We start from the raw sequence: 22,415 nt of genomic DNA, 5'->3' as shown, positions 1-22,415 counted from the left end.
GAACCAACATACACGTACACGTTTGGGCATGGTTTTCACGAACCCAGTAAACGTCTACCCAAGTGTGTGTGACAAGCTAAGTTTTCGATCTAACGGTTGAGAAATATTAGCTTGAATCTAAATCAGGTTTTCATCTAACGGTGAATAAGGATTGCTTTATACCTAAGGCAAGACCCTGATTTGAAGGCTATATAAAGGATACATCTAGCATTGTGCAAAACTAATCCCCACAGGGCTGTGTGCTACTAGTGCGCCCGCTAGAGTTGATCTCCATTAACCTTTGATTTTCTTCTCTAAAATCAGGTTAACGACTTAAAGACTTCATTGGGATTGTGAAGCCAGACTGATACTACTTTATCATAGTTGTGTGATCTGATCTTGCATCTTCTATCGTAAGAGTATAATCGATTGATTGTCTTAAGATCGTGAGAGTTCTCCAATAGGCAAGATAAAGAAGTCACAAACATCTTCGTCTCATTGTTTGTGATTCCTCGACAATCCGCTTGTGTAGTCAGGAAGGATTGTAGAGAGGTGATTGATTAATCTAGGTTGTTCTTCGGGAATATAAGACCGGATTATCAATTGGTTCCTGTTCACCTTGATTTTATATCAAAAGACGGAACAAAACCTAGGGTTTATCTGTGGGAGACATATTTATCCTTTGATAGACTTTTCTATGTGAGACAGATCTGTTTATTATCAAGTCTGTGATTTTGGGTTGCAACAACTATTGGTTGTGGGTGAGATCAGCTAAGGGAATCAAGTGCGCAGTATACTGCTGGGATCAGAGGCGTAGGAGTACAACTGTACCTTGGATAGGTAGGAGACTGATTGGGGTTCAACTATAGTCCAGTACGAAGTTAGTTTGCAGTAGGCTAGTGTCTGTAACGGCTTAATACAGTGTGTATTCAATCTGGACTAGGTCCCGGGGTTTTTCTGCATTTGCGGTTTCCTCGTTAACAAAATTCTGGTGTCTGTGTTATTTCTTTTCCGCATTATATTTTATATAATTGAAATAATACAGGTTGTGAGTTCGTGATCATCAATTGGAAATCCAACCTTTGGTTGTTGATTGATATTGATTGATCCTTGGACATTGGTCTTTGGTACTGTCCAAGTATTCCTTGTATTTGATAAAGACTCTCTAGTGTATTTAGCTTGAGTAAAAATCAAATCAAGAGAGAGATATTAACTCCTTGAGATACTTTTATCTAGATTGAGTCTGACTGTCTAGTTGATTCTCTAGCAAAGTATTTCAGAGTTAGTCCATACAGATTTCTAAGCGATATATTGGGTGGTGTTGTTAGACCCCCGCTTTTTGTTAACCGATTACAAGCTATATTCAAATGCAAGTTGTAACCGGTCACAAGTTACTTTGGGATCTAAGGTATAACCGGTGACAAGATGAATTGAGAAGTTAGTTGTAATCGGTCACAAGCTACCTTTGGAAAGCAAGGTGTAACTGGTCACAAGCTACTTCGGGAAGCAAGGTGTAACCGGTCACAAACTACTTTGTGGAGAAAGGTGTAACCGATTATAACCTATCTTGGGAACCATGTTATATCCGGTCACAACATATTTCCGAGTGATGGTATAATCGGTTCCATGAGAAAAACCAAGTTTCCATGGTTCACATATTTCTTCATGATGTTTGTGAATTAGGGTTTTGGATTTGCTAATATGAGAAGCTTCTAAATGTCGACATTATTTGAACATGTACATAACTCTTATCATTAATCGTTCAAATATATTCCTTGATACTCAATGTGATCCCATACCGAAAAAATGAAAAACATTTAATTATGATTTTATAGCATATCCTCTAGAAAATGTTATTAGTTAATGTGCTAGACTAATAATGTAAGTTTTTGATGAGAGTTTTCGGAAATATGGTTTGGCATTTAAGTGGAAATAGCAAAACCGAAATTAGGTAGTTTGATGTGAATATCTTAAGAATATATTCGGATTTAGAATTTCCTTGTTATCCAAACAACCTTGGTCTATGAATAGTTAAGTTTGCATTTCTTGCAAACTTCATTCATGTAGTTTCTGGTGGAGCCGTCTATTCGGAGAGGAAAGTACCCTAATTAGGAGAAATCTCTTATGACCACTCGTTTAAAGACTTCTGTGGGATCAAGAAGCTCTATGAGTACCGTTGGTGGGATACTAGATAATTGCATTGTTATTTTAGTTTTCGATTATTGATTTGATTGACTAACAGTTATCGAAACTTTGATTGCACCTAGTTTGTTTATTCTTGAGAACCTTCTCTTCTGATATAAGGCTCACTCAAACTAGATCAAAATATCGACGGTGTATTTAGAACCATTTTCGAATCTAAAGACATCTTGTGATAATCCATTGTTAACAGACTCTATTCTGTGTGTGATTGATCACAAGAGGATTCAAATTGTATTGTGCAGGTATTGAAGGCAATATAAGATTTGAAAACGAAGAAGACTTCTTATTATTTTTTGTATCTTTTGGATTTAGTGCAAAAACCTTGATCGACGGGGATCCAACTAGAATCGTATTTATCTTTGATAGACTTGATTGACTAGTTGCGTGAGATCGGCATCACCTTATAGTTTCTCTTTGAGATCTATATTAATTGATTGCAAATCTAGAGTTTGATTATTTCGGTAATCAAAGTTTAGATTGATCTAACCAGACAAAGGAATTTATTAGTATAAACGGAAGAGGGTTTGTCAACAACTCACATATATTTATAACAAAGATTGATTAAAGTGGTTACCAAACAGATTCTTCCTTGCTGTTTGGAATACGATCCAAAGGAATTTCCATTCACGTGTGTCACTCTCGAAGTCGAAGGCGCAGTGATACTGAGGAAACTAAGTAACTATGGGTAGTCGAATTGGCCTCAACTTTACAAAGTTGGTATTAGATTTTGTATAGCGGCTTAGTTCTGAGAGTATTCAAAACTGGACTAGGTCCTGGGGTTTTTCTGTATTTACGGTTTCCTCGTTAACAAAATCTTGTTGTGCCATTTACTTTATTATTCCGCATTATAATTGTTTTATTATAATAAAAGAAAATTGCACTTGAACGTTAATCTGTAACACTTGATATTGATCTTATAGAGTTTCGGTTTAATACCGTACCTATTATCAAGTGAACACATCGTTGTCGTATCGTCTCGATCTTGAATCCATAATCAATCACACGAGTGATCTTGTTGTTGTACTGTCTCGATCTCGTATCCATAGATGATCACACGAAGTGTGTACCGAAGTTGTTTTATTGTCTCGACTCTTTCCATAGACGATCACACTTGATAAAGGACTTATAGGTTGATAAATCGAAAGATTGTGGTGTATTTGGGTACCCTTGTCTTTTCAATATCGACCGTATGCTTCAAAATACAACCGATATGGCATTGTCCATTGGATAGATGGATATGTAGTTCAACATGAAGGTGAAATAGACAAGCTCAGCCTCGTACCATGCACAGTTTAATTTTTGGTCGGGAACCTTCCCATTTTGAGCTAGGTATTGTTACCTGGGAATGTTCATATTCTGCCGAACCTCTTGACAATAACAAAATCTTGTACAATTATGTCAGGTTTAGCTACCTACAAAAATGGTTATCTTTCCGGATATATCTCTGGTACTTCAGATTCTTTATGAATATCAAAGTTCAACAAGGTTGAAAATTTTGTGGGCCACGCCGAACATAGATTTAAGAACAATACGGCTAAAACGGGTAGTTGAACTTAATACTTTAATTTATAGATCTGTAGAGATTTAAATAAAAAAAAATCACAAAAATTAATAACTTTCTGAGAGTTCTACAGAATGGGCGAAATCTTGCGGAGGTATACAGGTTACCTAATGTCTTACAAAGAAATCTGCAGAATTCTAAAGAATTGTATAAAAACCTGACATGATAAATAAAATATAAATTTTATCATAAGTTCAACTAAATTAAAAAAATAACAATTATTATTATAAATACAAATATATTTCTTTTGTTTAATAAAATGTAATAAATATTAAAGTTAAAGTTAAGCATTTGTACACAATAATTAAAATAAAAAATATATTTAATCGTCATATAATTTATTTATTTTATTTTTTCCTGAAGCATATCATATAATTTATATGTTGTACAGTTATGAGTTTTATAGATTGTATATTTAGGAAATAGACTAAAATAAAAAATATTTTTAAATATGTTGGAAGTTTTCCAAAATCTTACATATTTTGCAAGACACTTCATCAATGAAAATATATATACAAAAATCACCCAAAGTCTTGAAAATAGGTAGGTATACAATTTTTTTGAATTTTCAAGTTTGCAACGAGTCTTTAAAAACGCATTAACGCAATACTTTAGAAATCCATTAAAATCTTTAAAAATCACAAAAAATATTTATTGAGTACATATTAATATTCCACTTTTTCCGTTGATTTTAAACAGAAAATTCAGCTACAAAAAATGGTGGACTCAACCAAATAGAATAATACTCTGTATATCCATGAATATAAGTTTGGCCACCTGTTCTGGATATCTGATAGCCGCACAAAGCAAAAAATCTATTAGAATTAAGTTCGGCTAGCTATTCTTCAAATAAAAATAGCCAAACTACGTTGGCAAAAAATGAGCGCGTAATTCGGGGATACTTTTATTAATTAGGGATATAGGAAAAAGACAAAAACGGGATTTAAATAGTAAATCAGGGTCACCCCTATCCATGTAATTTATATAATTCCTAATCTACCCCTCACTAAACATGTTTAGTGGTTAATTATAATTAGTTAAGTTAATAGATTAGTTTGATAATGATTAGTATAAATCATTATCATTGAATATGTTGATGCAACAACATTAAATCAAAATGTTTATGATCATGAAAGTTTAGGTGAAGAACTAACCCATGAAAGTAGACAAGCTGAACATAAAAGTGTTTAAAATACACATGTATATAGGTATTGATGTACTGAAATTTGATTTTTTTCATTGAATTCGCCATTATTACGCCTGAAAAAGCTCAGTGCTGGCATGGTAAAAGTATGAATACCATGCCGACAGGGCCTAAATCGGCATGGTATTCATACTTTTACCATGCCGATACACAATATCCCTCAATTTTGAAATTGTAAGTACACTACCGACACATAAACTTCTGCCGGCATGGTCGATTCTCAAGTGAACCGTTCCGGTTTGAGGACAAAAACATACAGAAAATCTGTCTGAAAAAAGCAAGTTTCGGCATGGTATTCATCCTGAAATACCATGCCGGCACTCAGTATCGGCATGGTATTCATCCAGAAATGCCATGCCGGCACTCAGTATCGGCATGGTGTTCATCCTAACAGCCATGCTGGCACTCAGTATCAGCATGGTATTCACCCTAACAGTTATGCCGGCACAATATATCGGTACGGTATTCATCATGAACACAATGCCGGGAGTGGATTGAAACTGAAACTAAAAGGTTTCAGTTTATGATTGTAACCCAAATGAAGTTTTAAAACAACAACAACACTTTAAGTAAGATTGATATCACGTACCTTCTCAATGAAACCATTTCTTCTTCTTCTTACTCAGCAACAATTCAATTTAACATATCTTTAAGAACTTGATAGGATTTTATTGTGATTTTGATTTTGATTTTTAGTTTTAAATTTTAATTTAGATGGAAGAATATTAACCTAAAGGGTATTTTGGTATTTACACATCCAAAAAACACCCTGTAACAGACACTATTTGATGAGGATAATAATTTATATCACCCAATTAATATAAGTATCCCCCAATTGCGCGATCCAAAAAATTCCATTACCTGTTCTCCAGATCTGGTAACCAAACATGTTTGACCTACCCGAAATCCATCTATAAAAGTTTTATTTTTTGGAAATGTTGGCCAATTCAAGCAACAAATATCAAATTTGAAGTATACATGAGTATTCAATACCAGGTAGTTGTGAAAATTAACAAATATAGATTTTGTTGTAGGAGTTGAAGGTTCGGCTTCGGGGGAGCTGTCACTTCGAATTCAACCATCTCAAAAGAAAGAAAATTCAAAAAAAATTCCAAAACTTTTCTTCTCCTTCTCTCACTAACAAAAACTCATTAATTTAGTCTAACACTAATCCATTAATTAGGAGAAATGGTATTTTTATCATTAAAAAAAATATAGATACAAACAGGTTTTTCGAATTACTTCTAAATGATCTTGTAAAATTGGGAGAATGGTCCCTACAAAAATGAAATGGTGCCCAAAAAATCTTTATTTAAGATCCTAGTTGTTGACAAATAATGGGTCTCAAATTGTTTGTTTGGAGTTTGCACTAGAACTTTTCATTTATGGCCCAAGCACTTATTTGAAAGTTCGGCTACAAAAAATGGCAGACTCAACCAAATAGAAGATTACTCTATATATCCATGAATATGAGTTTGATTATCTATTCTGGAAATTTGATAGCCGAACAAAGCAAAATATCCATTAAAATTAAGTTCGGCTACCTGTTTTTCAAATAAAAATAGCCAAACTACGTTGGCAAAAAAGTTCGATTACCTGTTCTCCAGATCCGATAGCCGAACGTGTTTGACCTACCTGATATCCAGCTATAAAAAATTTATTTTCAGGAAAATTTTGCCAATTCAAGCGACAAAGATCAATTTTGAAGTATACGTGAGTATCCAATACCGGGTAGTTGTGAAGATTAACAAATATAGATTTGTTGTAGGAGTTGAAGGTTCGAATTCGGAGGAGCTGTCATGAATCAGTAATTTCAAATTCAACCATCTCAAAAGAAAGAAAATTCAATTTTTTTCCAAAACTCTTTGTCTTCTTGTCTCTTACTAACACGAACTCATTAATTTAATCTAACACTAATCATAAATTAGGGAAAATGGCATTTTTTATCATTGGAAAAAATATAGAGATAAAAGAGGTTTTCCGAACTACTTCAAAATGACCTAGTAAAATGTGGAGAATGATCCCCATAATAATGAAATGGTGCTCATAAAATCGTTCTTTAAAATCCTAGTTGTTGACAAACAATGAGTCTCAAGTTATTTATTTGGAGTTTGCACTAGAACTCTTCATTTTTATGGCCCAAAGGCTTATTTGTATAGGATAAACCTATTTTATCCATTTTGAAAGCATCAAGGTTTAATGACAAATTTTGATTCATTCAGATGAAGCTTCCCTCGGAGTTTTTGAGGTCAAGCAGTGAGAGTTTAAATCTTTTTTCTTTTTTTGATAGAAAACGAGATTATATTACCTAGCAAATGTAGTACAAAAGATTTATAAGGTCAGTTTTTTCAAAAACATTAGATAAGATGCTAGCTTTTTGAATTTTTTTATTTAACTGAGTCAACATTTGTTGAAGTTTTTTAATTCTTGCTTCCTTTGCGATGTAATCTGCTGTAGAATTATACTTCATAGCAATAAAGTTGACTCGAGATTGGGGGAGATCCTTCAAAATTGTCTTAACTTCCTGCATTGAGTTTTCTGCGGTCCATGAGATATCCGCGCTATCCTTATTAATTAAGTCCGCCAGAGTCTTACATTCGGTGACTATTGAGACACTGGATAAGATATTTTCCTTTAACCATGAAACCGCTTTTAGCAAAGATTTTGTTTCTGCATGTAGGGCTGAGGCATCCCACTTTGTTACAGCTGATAGGTCCATGAAGGCCTCATGGTCCACTGAGTACAAGATAAATGCATAGCCCATCAACAAATCCTCCTTTTTGATAGAGGCATCTATGAAGATTATCCAGTATATGTTTAACTTTGACCATGTTTTACTCGAGCAATTGGTCTTCTGAATAGATACAAACTTGAGAGGAGGTGCTGGAGGGTAGTGATGCAGGGGCATAATATGTCACTTTAGATTTTCTCTATTTAGGAATATGTTTGCTAGTTTATCTCTCAAGAAATGGCGTTTCAGTCCGTTAGTGTAGGGTTTTCTCTCTTTAGGTTTTCTTTACTAGTATAAATAGGTTATTAGGCCGTCTCTTAGAAGGCAAACTTTATTATTGTTTTAAGAAAATAATCGATAGATTATTGATGAGAAATTTGGATTCTAACCCTAGACTCAATTTATCTACGTCTAGTTTGATTTTCTATTGTTTTATTCTTTTATTTTTTGTCTATTGTTAGTTTATGTCCTATGTTGCTAGCCTAACTTCATCAGGTAGATTCTAGGAATCTTATTAATTTGATCAGTTAAAGTCTTCGGCTTAAGTTTGATTTTCTCAAATACCACTGAGCATCAATATTTTCATAGGAACCATAGTATATTAGAGATTTTCCCCGTTAAAGTTATCATCTCATTATCCGTGATCCACCATTTAACCCACGAAGCGATCCAGCCTGATGTGCAACTCAAATTTAAGTTTCCAAGGGAAAACCCAAACCAAATGGCCCTAGCAAAAGGACACTCTCTAAAAAGATGATGTTCCGTTTCTTGTTCTTGATTATTACACATCCGCCAAATTGTTTCAATATCCGTATTGTGAGCTCCTAGTCTGGAAGAAGTTGGAAGGGCTTTTTGGATCAGTTTCTAGATGGAAAGTTTTATCTGAGGAATTACTAGGATTTTTCTAATTCTTTCCCAAGGAAAGTCTATTTGGGAGTTAGTATCAATGTTTTGCTTCGCCAAAAAATTGTAGATATTCTTGGCAGAAAATTTTCCAGAATGATGATGTTTCCATTTGATGGTATCATGTTCTTGGCTTCTTGGAGTTATCGCAAGTATCTTTTTTCGATCCTCCGGGTCAAAAAAATTGTCCAATTTTTCCTGGTCCCAATTGTTGTCCTCCTTTATTAATTCTTGAACCATAGATGGAATTGGAATTGGTGGATTGGAGAGTTTAGGAACCAACTCGGTATCTGGAATCCATCTGTCCTCCCATATTTTTACCAATTTTCCGTTTTTATTTGCGAAACGAAATTCCCTTTTATCAGGTCTAATCCTTCTTGGATGCTTGTCCAAATCCAAGACAAATTAGATTTTTTGGAAGCTTCTAATGGATGTGAATTTGGGTAATATTTGGCTTTAAGAAGCTTGACCCATAATTGATCATGTTCGGCTATCAGTCTACTGGCGAGCTTAGTGAGGAGGGCTATATTGAATTGATGTGGGTTTTTGATTCCTAAACCTCCTTGGTATATGGATTTGCAAATACTTGTCCAAGCTCTAATGAAACCTCCTTGCTTTTTTTTCTCTCTTCTTTTCTCCACCAGAAGTTTATTTGCATGCGATCCAGTTAATCAAGAGTCTTTTTTGGAAGCGCAAGAACTTGCATTTGATAGGTTGGGTAGGCTTGAAGAATAGATTTTATTAAGACGGTCTGACCCGTTTGAGATAGGAGTTTAGATTTCCAAACTTGAAGAGTTGAATAATATTTTTTTAAGGAGTAGTTCAAAGTTGGCTTTCCTATTATTGACGAAAAACAACCGGGTACCCAGGTGTCTATCATTTTTTGTCATCAGGGGAACCTTTAAAAATTTTGCTATAATTTTCCCATGTTTCGGATGAATGCAATGGCTGAAATAAACACTATATATTTGTAGATTTACCGTCTGGCCAATGATTTTCCCAAAAAACTTTAAAATGTCCAGTAGGTGTTTTGCTTCTCCTAAATCCGTCTTTGTGAATAGAAAACAGTCATCCGCAAAGAATAAATGGGAAATGTTGGGAGCATTTTTGTTGATCTGGAACCCTGATATGTTGTTTTCTTGAATAGCTTTTTCAAGGAGTCTGGATAGAATTTTCATGCAAATTAGGAAAAGACACGGTGATAAAGGATCACCCTGCCTTAGACCTCTCGAGGTGTTGGAAATGGATCCCGGAGAACCATTTAGGAGGATCGAGAAAGAGGTTGTTGATAAACATTTCATAATGAGTTTTATCCGGTTCTCGGATAGAGTTTAAATCTCATACTACTGAAACAATAGAGTTTAAATCTCATAATACTACTGAAACAAAACAAAAAATTTCTTCTTATGAGGTTTCCGGTGTATCCAAACCGGCTCTTTGATCATATCATTGACATGGAGAAGGTAACCTTACCTCCGACTCTCAAGTTGCCTCTCTCCTGGAGCGCCTCTCAAATGTCCTTTAGGGATTACATCCAATTGGGCTTGTTATGAGCCATGCACCACTGTAGCAGCTTTGCCGGAATGTCTAAACAATTTTAAGTACTTTTCTTACTATAATCAAGAGTAAACGTTAAGTAAACATGATTTGTGGTGGACTGGTAGCTATACTTAAATGTATGCAATTCTTGAAGTGCAACCATCTTTGGAATGAAATCTAACCCATGGTTGTGGACCGGTGGCTCACTAGCCGTATGCCAAACACTACGGCTCCGGTTTATTAAACATTAACTATCTTCTTATTCTCCACATGAAAGAAAAAGAAAATACTTCACTAGTATACAGAAGTTCGTCTCCTCTCTTAATCGCTGATTACTTCTACACCTAAATTGCATCCAGTTGTCCTCATAACGTGGAACCCAAATCAACACGTTTCCAGACAAACCCTAAACTATGGTCCCAATGACCTTAATCTGGCCGTTGGATTTAATGTATGTTGCAGAGTTGCCGATTGGAATTCAAAAATCCTGATAAACACAATATATCCTCAGGCAATAAAATGTACTAATAAAGACGTTTTTACCCAAATTGAAACTTTTAGGACTGTTCAAAGAATCTAATGATAAAAGATCGATTACTTTATCGTAACCCATGGAATTTTAAGGATTAAAGACTCTAAAAGATCAAAAACAAAAAGGATATCGATTGATAAATCAACTTGATTACGGAACATGATCCATCCCATCAAAAACAAAATCAAAACAAACCCTGTATAAACCCATATGAATTACAGTACATCATTCAGCGATTCAAAAAAAAAAAATGAAAAAAACCCTAATTCGTATACATACTTACTGAGCAGAAACTTGCTGAAACGCCCAAATCAGAGAGTACATCCACAGAATACGAAGAAGAAACAAAGCATAGCAACAAGAGCTAGAGATTCAACTGCTGTAATGAAACTCCAGACCACGCTATCAACAATATTGAAGTAATTGAAATCAGGCCATCGCAAGTAATCTGTTTCACTCCACCATGACGATATATACGAGAAACTGAAATCAGGACGCCATCGTAGGAATGATGAATTCATCGGGAATTCAAATCCTGGCCATCCAAATCCTGAGAAATTCCATCTTCTACCCATTTCTCTCTCTGCTCCTGGAATCGTCGAGTCGAGCTTTTAGTTAGCTTTGTTTTCTAATTCTCTTTGTTTCTCGCTTAAAAAGAGTTTGGGGGAATTCCGGAATTGTTCACTCACGAGATACGTGCTGCAGACTTCTGCTATGTATATGGTAGGAATTACTGGCCAGTCCAGTTCTAGCAGACCCAGTTAATGGTTAGCCCACCCGTGGAAAAGATTTACTCTCTAGTCCAAAAACATGTTTTTGTACTAGATTATTTACTCTCTACTCCAAAAACTTTGTGGAGACTATAAATTGTATTTTATAAATTTCTAAAACACCCTTCCAAGTCTAATTAGTATCAACACATGTAAATGTTACTAGTAGTATGTTACTACATACTAGTAATATGAATACGGTGATACTAAGAAACTGCAGGTAATCAAAGCTAAGTAATATGAATACGGTGATACTAAGAAACTGCAGGTAATCAAAGCTAAGAAACGAAGGTTGGGAAGGGCTCAGAAGACCATAGGAGACTATTGTTTATTGGCAGGGTCACCAGTTGATGCTAATGCACACTATTCCACAGCAATAGAACTTGCAAGGTTAACGGGGGATTTCTTCTGGTATGCTGGGGCTTTGGAAGGAAGTGTGTGCGCTTTACTGGTATGGTTATTATCTTCTAAAAAAATTTAGTGTATTGTGCATCTGTAGAGCATGGTTGATAATTATAATCCTCTTATAAAGTATTACCTGTTCTTGTGGTACATATGTAAAAGAATCTTATTGTCTCTGTAAAGACCACAGTTGATTGGTTTTAACCATCCGGTCCGGGTGAAGTACCAGTCTAGAACACAGTGTTATGTGTTAGGTTTACTTCTAACCTGAGAATCTTCTGGTTGGACTCGTTGCTCACTAGATGCTTCAGAATGGCTTCACTTCTTTGTAACAGTGCCATGCTTGTCCATATTTAAACAAACCAACATGTTTTTTGAGAGCATTGAGTGACATGTCAAACAAACATAATTAGTAAGGAAATGCCCTGCACCCACTCCTGAATTATAATGTTAGACACCTTTGCCGCATCGGCTACCAACTAGCCAATTCCTTGTTATGAAGCTCAGAGGCCGTGTTCCTCTATCCATTTCTGATACTTTTTAAATTTTGATTCGGTAATTATATCAGTCCGTACTTCTTAACATCGTAAATTTACCATCTATAGCCGCATCCATGTGCAACTCCTAGCCACAGTTTTTTGTGTTAAGAAACTGAGGTTGTTAAGACATAAGGCATTGGGATTTTCCCCCTTGCGCACCCATCTGCTCCAAATTTCACTTTATTTTGTTTGAGTTATCCATTAAGTATCGAAGCGGATCGTTTTTCTTTCAATTAATTTCCATCTCTCACATTTATTCTGAATACTATCAGATGGATCGAATGGGTCAAAAAGATCCGGTTTTGGAGGAGGAGGTGAAATATCGCTATAACACGGTCATCGTGCATTATAGAAAGTCATTTATGCAAGACAACGCTCAAAGGTATAGATTGACTTTTAAATTTAGTTTTGTTGTAGTTAGCTGCTTTGATTTGTCAAAAATGTTACCGCTTTTAATTATGACTACTTGGTTCCGACATTGAGGGTCTGCTAAACAAATTTTGTGTGAAGAGATACATCGAATAGGTTACACTTGTAAAATTTTAAAGTAACACGCAACATCCGATATGCCTCTTAATATTGAAGTTTGATGGGGATGCTATTCTGTTAACGCCGATGTTTTTCCTTTAAACAATAGCAAATTCTTATTAATCGACATGGTTAAAATGCTGTGGAGACTTCCATAATTCTTACGAGGATTGAAAACTAAAGGTTTCCACCCAAAAAACAACAAAAATCTTTTAGATACCAACATACATTCTGCAGCATTCATCTTATTACACTCCCGAGTAACTTGGCACATCAGTGATCTTATGGTTTTCTGTGTTACATATATACGAAGTAGCTTTTCTTATTAGTAGATATTGCGATCTTTCTTACGTTTTCAATACTTTCTTATAGTTGTTTTACGATGGTCAATTTAACAAAAAAGATACTTGTTCCAAAATACTCTGCTTCTAAAGCAGTTGTTACTGCTTCTCTGCCTGGTAAGTTACCGTGGGTGGAATGGTGAAATGGGCTTAATATGATCATATGTTTTTACTACTTTTTAATAGTTGTTTTAGAATGCTCAATTTAACAAAGAAAAATATTTGTGCTGATATACTTTGCGCAGTTACTGCTTTTCTGAGTGGTAAGTTACCATGGGTGGTAACGCTGAAATCGGTTTGAATCTCTAAGTGTCTTTCTTGTATTACATTTACGCTATTTAGTTACTAAATTTTCACTAATCTTGCAAAATAAGTATATTTCACTAATCTAGTTACTAGATTTTCGCTGTGATATCACTTCCCCGGTCCCCCCTCTCTTCATTGATTGAAACCTCTTTTATTTACCAACTAATTTCGTGTTCTTCTTTACCTATGAGTATAGCGGTACACATATAGTTTTCAAACCCTAAAGAACAAGTGAATCCTCTATATCCAACATATGTTCTTATACGGTTATACCACGATCAGTTCATGAAAAGGTTGGCATCATTGTCCTCGGCCAAAGTCTGTTGACATAAGTTGTATATCCAAACAAAACAGATCCTTGTGGCACCAATTGGTATGATGGTGATGATAACATTTACCTTCATGCTCGCTAAGATATGTCTGTACAATTGATAATGTTTTATACTGCCTTAAGGAGAATGTAGGGATTTGAAGTTTTTTTTTCAATTCTGCATTGATATTGTTTGCGTCATGTACCCCTTCATTCGCTTTCTAATACCAGGATGGCTATTTGTTTGCAGAGTTTCGACCCTGAGCTTTGAACTAGAGGCAACTCTTAAATTGGCCAGATTTCTTTGCAGGTAACATTGTATGATTTTCTTTGTTTTGTCTTTTATATCTATTCTTACCATATATTTTGACCAAAAGAGATTGTGATACTTTCTAAGCATAATAGCCACACCATTCTATTTTGGTTAGCTTGAATATTGTTGATTATCGCTATTTTGATTTTTGACAGACCTGAGCTAGCTAAGGAGGTGGTAGAGCTGTTAATGACTGCTGCAGATGGTGCAAATTCCTTGATTGATTCCAGTGATCGTCTAATATTGTATGTTGAAATAGCTCGTTTGTTTGGGACACTTGGTTATCAGCGCAAAGCTGCATTCTTCTCAAGGCAGGTTGCTCAGTTGTATTTGCAACAAGATGATTGCTTAGCTGCTATCAGTGCCATGCAAGTGTTGGCAATTACGACAAAAGCGTACCGCGTCGAAAGCAGAGCAAATAGCTCGAAGTCACCTTCTCTGTCTAATGTGAGTTCATGTGAACCTTTCCTTCTTGTCCCACATGTTCTCTTTTCCAATTTGATATGGAAAGATGGATAAAATTATGCCTAAAGTCGTTCATAAATCTATTTATTTTCGTTGTGCTTTGTTTGCACACTCCTTGAGGTCTACCCTTTCTTTTTCTTAGAGTGCATGCTTTGATAAAGAAATTTCCAAAGAAGAATACAATAGAAGAAGAAACTTAACTCACGTATCATATCCACTGCCATAGTGCCCCTACACCGTGATACCATTAAGAGTTCATCCCTTAATAGACTAACCTGAATGGCTAAAGGGTCTATCTACTCTGGCCATATTCTTTGCAGAAATCGAGGGTTAAGGGTCAGCCCTGTAGCCTATTATTGGTGGTACTCTATGTTATCAAAGGTGCCCTAGGCGCGCGAGTCGCCCAAGGGGCGCCTAGCAATAAAAGGCGCCAAGGCGCCAAAATATGAAAGATTTTTTTCTTTTCCCCTGGGCACCTAGGCGATGGGCTTGGCGCCTCGCCTCGCCTAGCGCCTAATACAACATAAGCGGTACTGATAACGTCCACCATATTCTTATTGTAGATCAAAAGCGCTAAACAAGCATGTTTTTCCTGGCCCTCTCTTTTTCTCTGCTCTTTATTGTTTTCTGGATTTCATGGGAACAGTAGTTTAATTATGTTCACTTCTGTCTTCTTATTGGAAGGAAATTAGGTTGAATCCTATTGACAATGGAAAAGTGCACCCGCAGTGCGTAGTCTCGCTGTTTGAATCACAATGGAGCACCCTGCAGATGGTTGTACTGAAAGAAATACTACTTTCTTCTATACGTGCTGGAGATCCTTTAGCTGCATGGAGTGCGGCAGCTCGTTTGCTTAGATCTTATTACCCTCTCATTACGCCTGCCGGGCAGAGTGGCCTTGCTAGTGCCCTTGCAAATTCTGCAGAGAGGCTACCATCAGGAACTCGCTGTGCAGATCCTGCCCTACCTTTCATAAGGTATCTCTGTCACCTTATTTTATTACTCCAGAAAACAATACAAGTTCATGTGTTCTTTTTTTCATACAGAGAATGGTATATCTGCAGTTTTTTTTTTTTCATATATTCACCAACTATCTAGGCTAAAGAGCTTAAAACCCAAAATTCTTATCATTGAGACCATCATTGCTTATATAATGTAATCGCAGATCTGGTGATGGAGCTCGAATGAGATTTATAGCATAAAGACATTGTAATGGAGCTCCAATGAGCCTAGGTGGCATCTTAGTGTTATGCTCTTACCATCTTGTCTTGTCATAATATAAAGTGTGCCATGGCTAACCTCTTCTAATGTGGACCACCTTTCGCTCGACGAAACAAACATAACTAGGATTTAATGATCAGGGTGATACATTCTTCTGATTTCTTTCAAGTCAAGATAACTTGCTAGGTATAGTTATTCACCTTTTGGTAAACATGGGAACTTCAATAAATTTCTTAGTTTGGTAAGATGATTTTCAATCAGTCTTAGAGATGCAGGCTATTAAAAATTTAAAAATAAATAAATTAGATCAATAATAAAGAACACGCAAAAAACTAGGAAACATTAGACTCTGGAGAGTTTAAAAGAGGGAAGCAATGGGTGAAATTTGAACGCAGCAGCTGATGCTGTAAACAATCACTTTTAAGAGCTCCATCAGTAGTTGACTGAACTAGTTCTGTGAGTGTGTGTTGCAAATGAGATCATCCCAAGACTTAGCCTCATCAGAGCCTTGTTGTTGAAGGGAATTCACTGTTAATTTTAAGCAAATTTGGGAGGTTCTTGTTGGCGTTAGAAACTTAGAATGATGGGATGTTAGGCGAGGATGATGATCTACCTGGTGAGCAGAAAATCCTTACCAAAACCAGCCTCTAGATAGTCTCCATCTGGGTATGCTGGTCAACTTCACCTCTTCCCTGTATGTATATGGTTCTTCTACTTTGCTTGTGGAGTTGGTTAATTAAGTTGGTTTCTTTCCAGGGAATAGAGATATTTCGTCTCTTACTTCTTGTTATTTTTCTTCCCTTCTCCTGCATATGAAAGATATATGAGCAACTCTTCATGCAAATTGCAAATGCTACACATATTTATGTTGTAAAGTGAAGAATATGAATGATCACTTCGAAATTAGTTATAGAAATTGGTAATACTGACTTTTGTTTTTCATTGCTTCAAGGTTACATTCGTTTCCTCTCCATCCTTCCCAAATGGATTTAGTAAAGCGCAATCAGGGTAAAGAAGAATGGTGGCTGGGTTCTGCTCCTTCTGGACCTTTCATTTACACACCATTTAGCAAAGGAGAGCCGATAGATAGCAGCAAGCAGGACGTGGTTTGGATAATAGGGGAACCTATTCAAGTGTTGGTTGAGTTGGCGAATCCTTGTGGTTTTGATTTGATCGTCGACAGCCTTTCTTTCTGTCCACTCTGGAAATTTTGATGCTTTTCCCATAAGTGTGAGTCTTCCACCCAATTCAGCAAAAGTGATCACTTTATCAGGGATTCCAACTGCAGCAGGCTCAGTGGCAATTCCTGGCTGCATTATCCACTGTTTTGGTGTTATTACAGAACATCTTTTCAGGGATGTTGATAACTTGCTCCTTGGAGCAGCACAAGGGCTTGTGCTTTCTGATCCTTTCCGTTGCTGTGGCTCCCCGACTTTAAGAAACGTATCAATTCCGAATATTTCTGTGATACCTCCTTTACCTCTGCTTGTGTCTCATGTGGTTGGAGGCGATGGTGCGGCGATCTTGTATGAGGGTGAAATTCGTGATGTGTGGATTAGATTTGCAAATGCAGGAACAGTTCCTGTTGAACAAGCACACATATCACTCTCAGGCAAAAATCAAGATGCTGTTATTTCTGTCGAATACGACATTATGAAATCAGCCCTTCCAATAAAACCAGGTGAGGAAGTGACAATACCTGTGACTATAAAAGCCTGGCAACTTAGCATGGGGGATCCTGATTATGCTTCTGGCAAAAATACCTACGGGAGCAGGGTGCCAAGGGATGGAAGCAGTCCCATGTTGGTAATTCATTATGCAGGTTCACTTTCCACCATTACCAATTATAAGGAAATTTTGTATCTGTTTTTCTTGCCAGGGTCAATAGTGTTTGCTGGGCCAATCAAAAGGTTGTTTTCAATGTTTAACATCATTCTGCTTTTCTTGCCAGGGCCACTTGCACTTCCTGGGGAAGCCTCAGCGGATGGGTCTGCTGTCCCCCCTGGTAGACGTTTAGTCGTGCCTTTGCACATTTGTGTTTTGCAGGGCCTGTCTTCTGTAAAGGCTCGTTTGCTTTCAATGGAAATTCCTGCTCATGTAAGTGAAACGCTTCCAAAACCAGCTTATGTGGAGGAAAGTTTGATTGAAGAACACACTTTTCCTGGAAATACAACTGATAGCTTGGTAAAGATTGACCCCTATAGAGGCAGTTGGGGTCTACGCCTTCTTGAACTGGAGCTGTCCAATCCAACTGATGTTGTGTTCGAAATAAGCGTATCTGTGCAAGTGGAAAATCCTAGTAAAGAGGATAGCTTGACTTCTGTCGAGCATGATGTTGCTGACTTTGGTTACCCCAAAACTAGAATTGACAGGGATTATTCTGCAAGAGTATTGATTCCATTGGAGCATTTTAAACTTCCTGTTCTTGATGGATCCTTTTTCTTAAAGGATTCTTCAAACATAGACGAAACAATTGGTAGCAGAAATTCAAGTTTTTCGGAGAAGAATATAAAGGCTGAACTAAATGCTTCTATCAAGAATTTGATTTCTAGAATAAAAGTCAAATGGCAATCTGGGCGAAACAGTTCGGGGGAATTGAATATCAAGGAAGCAATACAAGCAGCTCTGCAAACATCTGTCATGGATATACTGCTACCAGACCCGTTAACATTTGGATTCAGGCTGAATAAAAATGAGACTGTACCTGCCGATCATTTGGGTTCCCCAAAAGAACCCACCCTTGAACTTAACTCGAAGGGCTGCAGAGGCTCTATATTAGCTCACGACATGACTCCCATGGAGATTCTTGTTCGTAACAACACAAGGGAATTGATTAGGATGAACCTAAGTGTTACTTGTAGAGATGTAGCTGGGGAGAATTGTATTGAAGGTGACAAAGCTACTGTCCTTTGGGCCGGTATGTTTTCTAACACGTGGCCAATATCCTTGAATATCGCACCTATCCTCTCCTTTGATTTTGCGAAAAAAACATCCTTGTTTTCATACTGTTTGATCTTGGGCTACACTCGAACTGAACATGCTGTCTTTATACACTGGGAATTCCCCACATGTTCTTTCTTATTCTTTCGAATTATGGATTTTGAATGTCCTGAGTGTCCCTATACACTGGGAATATTGCTCTTATGTTTGTTAATTCCTTCCAATTACGAATAATATCTGTTTTTACATTTGCCAACCAACAATTATTATTAATTCATTTCTCTTGATTCTCTTGTAGGAGTTTTGAGTGGGATCAGTGTGGAAGTTCCGCCTCTTGAAGAAATCAAGCATTCCTTTTCGATGTATTTCCTTGTACCTGGTGAGTACACATTGCTGGCTGCTGCTGTGATTGATGATCCGAATGACATCCTCAGAGCCCGCGCTAAAACTTCTTCTGATGAACCTGTCTTTTGTCGTGGACCTCCTTTCCATCTACTTGTCCTCGGCACTGCTTAATACCATCATCATTTTCTCTCTCTTTTTTTTTGGGGTGGGATGGGAAGGAAGTGAGTTGCTTGCTGTCGTGTTTTTGCGGGTTTGGGGGTCAGTTATGCCCATTTAGTAGTTAGTACGAGAGCGTGTAAATGTAGAAGAAAAAAAAGGTTATCCATTCTGCAGGAGACCTATTTGAAGCACCTCATTTATAATTGTAGGAATTACTGGCTAGTCCAGTTCTAGCACACCCAGTTAATGGCTAGTCCACCCGTGGAAAAGATTTACTTTCTAGTACTCTCCAGTCCAAAAACTTCGTGGAGACTATAAAGTGTATTTTATAAATTCCTAAAACATCCTTTCAGGTCTAATTAGTATCAACACATGTAAACGTTAGTAGTAGTATGTTACTACAAACTAGTAGTATCAATACGGTGATACTACATATTAATATGTACTGTACTAGTAGTAACAAAAATATCTTATTGTTACTAGTAAATTATGTAACTACTTTACTATACTAAACTAGTATACTAGTAAACTAGTAGTAACTAGTACTAGTAATAAAATATGTAGCATCAATACATAACAATTTTTTTGATATGTAGTATCAATACATAACATACTACATATCAATATATAACATACTACATATCAATAGATAACGTACTACATATCAATATGTATTATCAATACATAACGTACTACATATCAATATGTAGTATCAATACATAACATACTACATATCAAACATACTATATGTCAATATGTAGTATCAATACATAACATACTACATATCAATATGTAGTATCAATACATAACATATTACTACTAGTATACTAGTATAGTTACTACTAGTATACTACATACTACATATGTTATTACTACATACTACATACTAGTTACTACAAGTATATTACATACTACATATGTTATTACTACATACTACATACTAGTTACTACTAATTATTACTAGTATACTAGTTACTACTAGTATACTACATATGTAATATGTAGTAACATATGTATTATTATACGTAATGTTATATAATAGGGTTAGTAGAGTAATTTTACTCTTTTCAAAAAAAATTTGGACTAGGGAGTAAATATTTTTTAGCGCTGGACTAACCAGTAACCCGGGTCGGGTTTTCTGGACTAAACAGTAAATCCCTCATGTATATGAGTACAGATGGGTCATTTTATTATTGACGATGAGAATATAGATAGGTCCACGGAGAAAAGAAGGAACGTTAAGTTTTGGCCCGTCGGTCAATTTCAGTTTTGGTCCGTTGGTCAATTTTTTTCTACGATAACTCTTAGGTGAATTGTGAGATTTATCCCGGGTTTATAACGACTGAGATAAATGGAGGGATCCACTCCCAATACTATATATTCTACTGTAAAAGTATTTTGTGCTCATCGGTCGTACCTTCTCTTAGGACAATTCGTATGACAATTAACGAACATGATTTTTTGCCAAGCCAGGTGGATGCTCAACACATTTTTGCACTATGGAAAAATAGTGAGTGGAGGGTGAAGAAATGCGCGAGCCAATAAAACTTGCGAACGGATGATCAAAACACGTGGCGGGTGCACAAAATCCGCAGGCGGGTTTAGAGAAATCCCAACGTAACAAAACCTAACGGCTCTTTTCTCAACTGCTACAACTTTCAAATGCACTGAAATCCTTCATTTTCATTTTCACTCACACCACTCCACCCTCTTCTTCCTATTCTTCTAAATAAAATCTTGCTACAAAATGAGCAATCTGGTAAGAGCTACCATCAACAGTTTGAGGCATAAAAAAGTGATCGAAAACATGAAAAAATACTAAGGCATGCCACAAATGTAGAGTTTAATCAGAATTCTAAAACAGAGTTTGCTTCGCCGAGTCTCGTTGCTGCTCCAGCATTAGTTGAAGGTCATATGTCGGGGCATCAAGAGCGGTCTGAGAATTTTTATTAAATCAGAGGTGGATTTAAATACAGACTTCTGCTATGTATATGAGTAAAGATGGACCATTTTATTTCCGATGTGAATATAGATAGGTCCACGGAGAAAAAGAAGGAACGTTAAGTTTGGTCCGTCGGTCAATTTCTTTTTTACGATTAAGTTTTGGTCCGCCGGTCAATTTCTTTCTACGATAAGTCTAGGTTAACTGAGAAATTTATCATACTGATAAAGTATTTTGTGCTCATCTGTCAGACCTTCTCTTGGAGCAATTTCTATGACAATCAACAAACATGATTTTTTGTCAAGCCATGTGGATGGTCAAACATGATTTTGCACTATGGGAAAAACAGTGAGCGGAGGGTAAAGAAAAGCGAGAGCCAACAAAATTCACGAGAGGATGACCAAAACACGTAGCAGGTACACAAGACATGCTGGAGGATTTATAGAAATCGCCAACGTGTAAAAACCTAACAGCTCTTTTCTCAATAGCTAGAGCTTTCAAATGCTATAAAATCCTGCATTTTCATTTTCGCTCACACCACTCCACTCTCTTCTTCCTATTCTTCTAAAAAAAATATTACTACAAAATGAGCAATCTGGTAAGAGTTGTCCTCAATAGTTTGAGGCATAAAAGAGATCAAAAACATGAAAAAATACCGAGGCCTGCCAATGATGTAGAGTTTAATCAGAATCGTGAAGTAGAGTTTGCTTCGCCGAGTGTCGTTATTGATCCAACATTAGTTGAAGGTCATGTGCCGGGGCATCAAGATCGGTCTGAGAATTATTATAAAATGCGGGTTGGATTTTAAAGAACTAAATGTTGTTTATTCTAGTTTATCCATCATAGTACAAGCAAGAGTTGATAAATATCCCTGACGTGCGTTTTATTTTGTGAGGCACAGAAAACAGAACAACAAAATTACTAAAACATTGGTAGAAAGGTGGTGGCCAACCATGCCCACGTTCCAATTCAGGAATTTTGAAATTGGTAAGCCCGTTTAACTATAATTAAAATTTATATTTTAAGTAATTTATTAAATAATCCAAAATAATTAATTATAGCTGATATAATCTTGTAATTAATTATAGGAATTGCGTCCTTTGATTTGTGTTTCATTTGTGGGATACCAAGTGGAGTGGGAGAGCCTATACCATTCAACCAAAAACGAATGGGTATCTCGTGA

At 36.3% G+C, this 22,415-nt stretch overlaps 1 pseudogene; it reads left to right on the top strand.

The window, feature by feature from the left end:
• The first annotated feature begins 11,659 nt into the window (after positions 1-11,659).
• Positions 11,660-19,649, top strand: LOC113332825 (annotated as a pseudogene).
• Positions 19,650-22,415: the final 2,766 nt, after the last annotated feature.

The sequence above is a fragment of the Papaver somniferum genome, unplaced genomic scaffold (assembly GCF_003573695.1).
Source record: "Papaver somniferum cultivar HN1 unplaced genomic scaffold, ASM357369v1 unplaced-scaffold_132, whole genome shotgun sequence".
NCBI lineage: Eukaryota > Viridiplantae > Streptophyta > Magnoliopsida > Ranunculales > Papaveraceae > Papaver > Papaver somniferum.
Note: the sequence above shows the minus strand (reverse complement) of the source record. Positions and strands in the feature narration are given on the sequence as shown.